Source organism: Lissotriton vulgaris, chromosome 9 (assembly GCF_964263255.1).
Source record: "Lissotriton vulgaris chromosome 9, aLisVul1.2, whole genome shotgun sequence".
NCBI lineage: Eukaryota > Metazoa > Chordata > Amphibia > Caudata > Salamandridae > Lissotriton > Lissotriton vulgaris.
In genome coordinates, this window is record NC_141697.1 from 1,242,323,560 (window position 1) to 1,242,331,627 (window position 8,068).

Genomic DNA, 8,068 nt, shown 5'->3' on the forward strand with positions numbered 1-8,068 from the left:
CTTCTTTCTTTCTGGTTTCTACACAAGGTCAGCGAAGGAGGGACTGCAAGTGCTTAATCGTATATACCAAACACAAGCAGATGCGAAGAAACCACTGTAAACCACGCTGAACCACCCTCGGCATATTGAAACACTGAAACTGTACTGTATGTATATACACTTTTCTTAATAAAAATTTGTGAAATAAAAAAAAAAAAAAGAAGGCCATTCCATGCAAGATAACTTTGAGCAAGGGGTGTGTATACGTTGTTCTTTCGTCGGGCTGTGCGTAGTGTGGGAGTCTTCATCAGCTGCTATAGTATCTGTCAGGGGGTGCTGGGCACATGCAATTCCGTCTTCGGAGGTGCAGATGTGCTCCCGTCTGATAGTTCAAACCAAGGAGCTTTCATCCCTAATGTTAGTTTGTCATCTGCTTGCATTCAGGAAATGTAATTTGGCTTGTTGGGGGTGGGGTTTGGGATGTGTGCGACTTTGGGATTCATGATTGACATGTCTTGCATGTGGCATGTGAGCGGCATCACTGTGTGTTGCGTTGCCTCACAGCAGCTCCTCACTCCCCCCTCGAACCCATTTACTTATGTGCACTGCGCGATTGTATCACTTGCACTCTTACGGCACACCCTTGTCATGCCTGTCTGTGCATGTCCACAAGCTAGACAACGACATTGTGACGCTGGCCGTTAAAGGTGGTGGGCGACATGCGTGTAGGCCTATGGTAAAGATAGGGCAGACAAAAATGTAGAGTACATGCCTGGCTGAACTGGCACTGATAATGTGGCTCGGCATTTGGCTTATGATGCGGCAATACAGATACACACAAAACTTGGCATGTATGATCCTGCACCCTGAGCAGTCTGGCGCTCCTTCATTACTCCGTTCGTGCGAGCCCGCCTTTCCGTGGGCATACTACATTGCAACATTGTCGTTTACAGGGGGGGGGGGACTTAGCCACTTGTCCAAGCTCTTACCCACTGCCCGAGGTGACATGGTTACGTCCGCTGTCCACAGCACAATGCAATGTTGTAGGGCCCGTGGCCATCATTCATACATAATGAACACCCGGACACACTTGGATAGTTCGTGGAACTGGCTACGGGCATGTGTGCCCGGCCCCTTTTTATTACCAGGATCACATATCCAGTGACGCCTGTGCTGGATGGGTGTGGGGTGAGTGTGATCCAGCCCTCAGGGAGTGGTTGGTGCTGGCAACAACTTGAACCGTGATCACTATTAAAGCAGAAACAGAAAACACCAACATAACACACACAACTGCGATGGATGTGTGTGAGCCCTGCTGGCCGCAGTGTAGGCTGGAGGCAGAGGTCAGCAGGGGGCGACAGCCATGTGGCGTTGATTGTGGTGCACAGAGATAGTGGCAACTGAAGTGCTCAGGGAGTGCACAGCCTGCGATGATGCGTCATCCGGCCCAGCTGCACTGGGAGCAATGACTTTTGCCTACTGAGTTCAGCCACAATAAGGCCACGTGGCGTTGACTTGTGGTGCACAGAGTTAGTGGGACCTGTGGCGCTCAGCATGTACGCAGCCTGCGATGATGCGTGGTCTGGGTGGGTCACACTGGTAGCAATGTCGCGTCATCTGCAATCGCGACTCGATCTGAATTGTGAGCCCTGCTGTCCGCAGGGTAGGTCGTAGGCAGTAGTCAGCACAGACATAACTCCACGGTGCTGTGCCGCTGCATTTGCAGGGGGCCTGTGTCGAGGAGGCTAGCAGTCACGGCGGCGGCCTCGCGGCAGGGTGAGGGGCGCCGCACTGGCAGACGCGTTGGCCTTCCCAGAAGTGAAACACGCCCAGAGCCCCGGCCTATTTACTCACACTCCTACTCTGGACTGGCGTACGCCAGACCAGTGCACTCCCCTTACGCTTACAGGGGGGGCGACACAGCTACATGACTGAGGTCTTCCCCACTGCCTGAGGTAACATGGTTGCTTCAACTGTCCACAACACTACAAACACCAGCAGTATATGTCCACATGGACAGGTCTTAAGGATTTCTCTTTAAAATATATGGAAAATATTGTGTCACGAAGCCGAGCTCCCTGACCTAGATGAGCTCCCTGATTCGGACGGATGGGGTGTCCTTGCTAACGCTTCTTCCTTTCCACCCCGTCCGCAGGATCCTTTGGACGTTTCCTGGATTTCCCGGCTCTGCCTCAGGGACGTGCACCTCTGTATCCAGCCTCTATGACGCTAGGGGCATGTTCGACAGCGATCGCCCAATCAGGTGAGACGACGTCACCTGACACTGACCAATCAGAGGAGCTGGGGGCGTTTAAGGAAGCCCCGTTTTGGACTGTCGGCGCGGAACCTTCGGAACGCCAGCCGAAGCACGAGGAGGACGCCACAGAAGAAGACGGAGGAACTGTCGTGGAACCGCTGCTAGGACCCCTGGAGCTGAGTGACGACAAGCCAGGAGGCCAACGATACCACGAGCCGCCCCGCCACACTTCCAGGGGAGAAGTGTGGCTCCACAAGGTACGGGGCCGTTTTCAAGGGTTGTTCAAATCACGGGGTGGGACGGGGTAGCCTGAGGGTGGTCACTATCGTCGTATCTTGCCGGCCGCCTACACTCCCTGACTGATAGGTTTGGTGGTAGCACCCTGGTGAACCCTCACTACCCTACCCTCCTCTCACCTGTTGTATAAGTCGAGCCCAGCCCCTAACGTGGCTGTTTTTCTTTTCCTTTTCTCCGAGTGCATCTCCAGCCCTGTGGTCAACTCCCGCTCCCTCAAGACTGGAACCGAAGACCTCGGAAGCTTCCCCAACGGAGAGGACCCTCGTGTATTGTTTATGTTTCCCCAGGACGCTGTTCTCTAAAGTCTTTTTGAACCTACCTCGGTGTTGTCAAACCGAATAAAAATAGTTAAAGACAGACTCACACTCGTGGCGATTCTCATTCTCCCGACCCCGTTCCCCACATATTGCTCCCCATGTCATCTCTTCTAAACAATTTCTTCTATTAGGGGACTTTAACATACATGGTGAAAGTAGTGAGAACGTGGACGAAGCCCACTTCTTGGCAGATATGGCCTCGCTAGGGTTGGAAAAGATGAATTCAGGGCCTACCCATGCTGCAGGTCATACGTTAGATCTTATTCTCACCAACACACCTCACATACATTCCAACCCCCCGTCCCAGTGATTTGGTCTGGCCACTAACTGATCAACTATCAGATTAATAGTGCTCAAGTGATTGGCGCCCCCGTCCCTCCCACTGGGAATACTAAGAGACATCGGCATAACATTTCAGAAGATGCGTTCTCAAAGGAGCTCTTGCTGCCTACTTTTGATAAGCCCTGGGATATTAATAAACAGCTTAACAAACTCCATCACGCTATAATGGCAGCTACAGAGACGCTGGTCCCACTCAAGAAACAGCGTCCAAATCCCAAAGGAAGCCTGCAGGCTGCTTCACGCCGGACCTACGTAGGGAGAATTCCACGGGTGAAAAATTGAAAAAATCGGGCGAAAAACTCAATTGCAGGCAGAGAACGTAATATTTAAAACGGCTGTAACTTCCTACCATAAAAATATTAAGATAACACGGAAAGGATATATCTTCGCGCAATTAAGCCAAGAAGGTAATTCTACTAAAGAACTCTATAAGATTCTTAAATCATTCAATCTCCAATTGCCTGCCCTAATCTTATCGCTGTCTCTCAAATTTTATGTGATAATATCTCAAATTTTTGGAAGAAATAATTGACAAAATCTATGACAAATTTCCTACGGACTCCAGTATTTTCGACACCTCCATTCCTTTTTAGGTTTCGCCTGCCGAAGGCTGCGCTCTGCACAGCTTTTCGGCGCAGGCGAAATCTACTGTTTACAATATGGGCTTCAGGAACATCCCCCGGCTCCCATTGGCTAGCTCCATAAATGGAGGCTAGCCACTGGGAGCCGGATCTGTCCGTCAAGGCCGGACCAGATTCGGGGGCGTTCCCGCGATTTTTTCGCTCTCCACCCACTTCTGTTCGTCATCGCGGCGGTGGGTGGGTGTTATTTTTTTTTCCGAGTCGGCCTGTTTTCTTCTTTTTACAAGTGTTTGTTGTTGGAGTTGGCTGCAAGATTTGAGTTCCCACGAAGAGATCAGGTAAGGAGCATTTTTTTTATACAATGTCTTTTTTTTGTTTCCTTTGTCGGTTCCGCCGTGTCGTGTGAGCTGTTATGTACTTTGGCTCATGAGATCTGTTTCCCGCCCCCCCCTCCCGCTGTCCATGTGTCCGTTCCGCCCCGCTCCCCGTGTGCCCGTTCCCGCCCCCCTCCCCTTTCACTCTACATTGCATCCTTGAGTGCTGCGGTGTACGTCTGCCTGGCATCAGCTAGTAGGTAAGCGGAATATTTTACTCGTGTTCCCGCCCCCCCTCCCGCTGTACGTGAGCCTGTCCCCCCTCCCGCTGTCTGTGTGCCCGTCCCCCCCCTCCCGCTGTCCGTTAACCCATCCCCCCTCCCGCTGTCCGTGTGCCCGTCCGTGCACTCCATCCAGACCGCAACGTTATAACTTACTAAAAATGTTCCCCATGCTTTAAATAGGCCCACAATATGCCCTATGCCGTCTCAGGTCTCCGTTGCATGTATATGGTGAAGGGGGGAATCCAGTGTTAAGCTCCAGGGCCCCTTATGCCAGCGTGCGCTATCGTGGGCAGGGTGTTACCACTATATGCACACCACGGACGGTCCATCCGAGTCCCCGGTCTGACACGGTCCAATGTGTGGTATTGGTGCTCCCTCCATGATTAGAGAGGTGCTGGGCGCCTGGTTAGGTGGGGGCCCGGCAGCCTGCCTGTTCTTCAGCCGTTCTGCCTGTTGCTGGCCGCGAAATGCATGGCAGTCCCAAAGAAAATGGAGTACGGGCGGCCTTTCTATGTCCAAGGCCAGGCCCGTCTCCAACCCGTTACTGCAGCGCTCCCCCGATGTCGTCTGTTATATGGACTAGCCACAAGTTGATTTCCACAGGTAAATAGGCGTAGAGAAGTGTGCTTTTTTATATGCAATGTTGAAACATTCGAGATGGGGAGGTATTATTATATGGATATTGTATACATGAGGGCATGCTCAGCTTATTGTATGTGAAACAGGATACAGATGGTTTACGATGACGCTTTACATGTGCCAGTTGAGCTGATATAATTGCGGTCTTAGTATTTTAAAAATGTAGTAGTAAAAATAAGTGACTAATTAAACTGGTTGCAAAATATATATATATATATATATGTTTCCACAAATGTGTCCCGCCTTAAAGGACACTCACGGAGCACACTTTGGGGTACTGATGTTCTTTATTACGCACAGCATGACGCGTTTCGTCTGTTCCGACTTCTTCAGATGCTGTCTGGTAGTTCAAGAAGTTTAGTGTTTTTTCAGTTCATTAAAAAGCCTTGTTGGGCTCCTCCTACCCAGTGTTCAGCAAGGAGGGACTGCATGGAAATTGCCTTTCCTCCTGGATTTTGGCCGCCATCTTGGAGTGTCTGTTTCTTTAGTTTGTATATTACCTACTGGCGATAGCCAGTAGGTATATATAGTTAGAATTTTTTTCCTATGGGACTTTTGAAAATTCTATGTCTAATAACTTTGGCGTTTGTGGACGGAATCGGCTGAAATTTTCAGGAAAATGGCACATTTTGTTTCTGAGCAGCCCTTGAAAATTTGGGGGGGTTTCGTCAAAGGGGGGGCCGAGAAAAAAGGGGGGTCCCAAAACGCGTTTTTCCCATGTTAATTTCCATAGGGCGTTTGGCCTCACTTTTAGCTCGAACGGCTGAATGGATTTGCACGAAACTTGGCAAAATTGTAGGGACTGTTAGCCCGATGTGCCTTTGCTGGGTCTCAATATATGTGCTCCAGTGGATTTTGAGAAATTAACGTTTTAAAAAATGTATATATCTGTGACAGCGTCCTGGATAGCGCACCAGTTCGCGTACTTTTCGCGTAACGGAGCTTTGCGAAGCGAAGCTGATTGGCTCTCCGGTGTCTGTCAACATTCTAAACAGTCCGTAGCGGCCGCCATTTTGTCTCTCGGTAGGATCGAGAAACAAGAGGAGGCCAAAACGAAGGGGGAAATAAAGGAAAGGGGGCAAGGTAGACCCCTTCTGACCCCCTAGGATTGATGAGGGGGATATTAAAGTGTCCCGCGGGGTCAAAAAAAAAAAAAAAAAAGCGATTTTTCGTCGTAGAGGCATTGTAAACAGTCCGGAGCAGCCGCCATCTTGTCTCTCGGTAGGATCGAGAGACAAGAGGTGGTGAAAAACAAAGGGGGAAATGAAGGAAAGGGGGCAAGGTAGACCCCTCCTGACCCCCTAGGATTGATGAGGGGGATATTAAAGTGCCCCGCAGGGCAAAAGGAAAAAAGAAAAAAAAATTGAGATTTTTCGAGGTAGAGGCGCTTCCCGGTACGCCAACCGGGCAGCTAAATGGTAGCGTAACGGGAGTCCGACATCTTGTGTTTTGGAGCGTCCGGTTTGCGTACCGGGTAGCGTTCCGGTAAGCAAAACAAGGGGAAAACCAAAAGAAACAGTAAAAAAGTAAAATAAAATTTAAAGGAATAGATTTCCACCAAACTTGGCAAAATTGTAGGGACTGTTTGTTTGATGTGCTTTTGCAAGGCCTCAAGATATGTGCACGTGTGGATTTTGTCTAATTAAGGTTAAAAACAATATATATATATCTGTAAGCGTGCTCTGGCGCGCTTACGTTACGGGTTTTGTTTGCGCTGCAGAGACGATACGTCACGTTTATGTGACGCGTCATGAGGCGTCTCACGTGGCTACGTGATACGTCACGTAATAAAGAATATATTTTACAGCTATAGATATTAGCTTTTAAAAAACCAATGAAATTCACTGAAAAAACCATAGGTTATAGACCATATATAGTTAGGAATTTGCATTTACAAAACCTTGAAAATTCACTGAAAAAAACATTGGTTATAGACCATGTATAGTTAGGGATTAGCATTTACAAAACCTTATTTTACTCGCATAAAACCATTGAAATTCGCATATATAGTTAGTTGCGCTAACTATATATCGCGCACCCGCAATCCACTGCTGATGATGTCACATATTACATCATTCATGACATGGTCAGTGACATCACTGATGACATCACTGATGACATCTCAAATGACATCACTGATGACATCACCCAGTGACTTTATGTTTCTGTAAAGTTAAATATGTCTTACATATTGAAGAATGAGTGGATGTATAGGTGTCTGGATGAAGGATTTAGTAGGTGCATGACTGACTGTATGAGTAAATGATTTAATGTGTCTCACTGAGTGCATGGGTTAGTGACTAAACTGTCTTAATTTGTGTATCATTATGTCTGTTGTTCTGTAAACTGCTGCATGTGTTGATCAGTAGCTATATGAGTAACTATATGGGTTATTGATTGGTTGCCCAAGTATTTGTATGGGAGACTGAGCGTGTGTGTGGGTGGCTGGGAGGTGTGTGACTCTGTGCATAGATGTGTGAGTAGTTAATTCACTATATGTATGGGTTCAAAAGTGCATGTGGAAACAGCTGTATGGGCAGTTGACTGTGCATGAGTGTATTGGTGAGTGAATGGATATCTCAGTGCTACATGTCAAAGTAAGTACATATGTAAAACACAGTACATGTGAGAGTTGACATATATAAATAACTGCATAAGAGCCAGTGAATGTGTGAGTGGCTGTATGGATCATTGTGAACATGTATCAGGGATTGTATAAGAGAGTAAATATGTGTTATTATATGTTTGAATAAGTAAGGTGTGTATAACTGTATAGTTGAGAAAATGGAGGTGTGATTGATTCTTTGCATGACTGACTAGGTGTGTGAGTAACTCCATGGATAAGTGACAGTCTGTGAGTGTCTGCTAACACTGAGTGTATCTAAGGTTATATCAGAGTCTGAAGAGGTTCATCGTATAATCACTAAGGGTGGGCGGGCAACTCCGCTACGCTCACGGAGTGGGCGTAAAGCTGCCTACTCCGCACTTTGCGGAGCATGCGTAGCCGGCAGCACTACGCCCACTCCGTGGGCGTAGCGGAGTTGCCCGCCACCCGCCT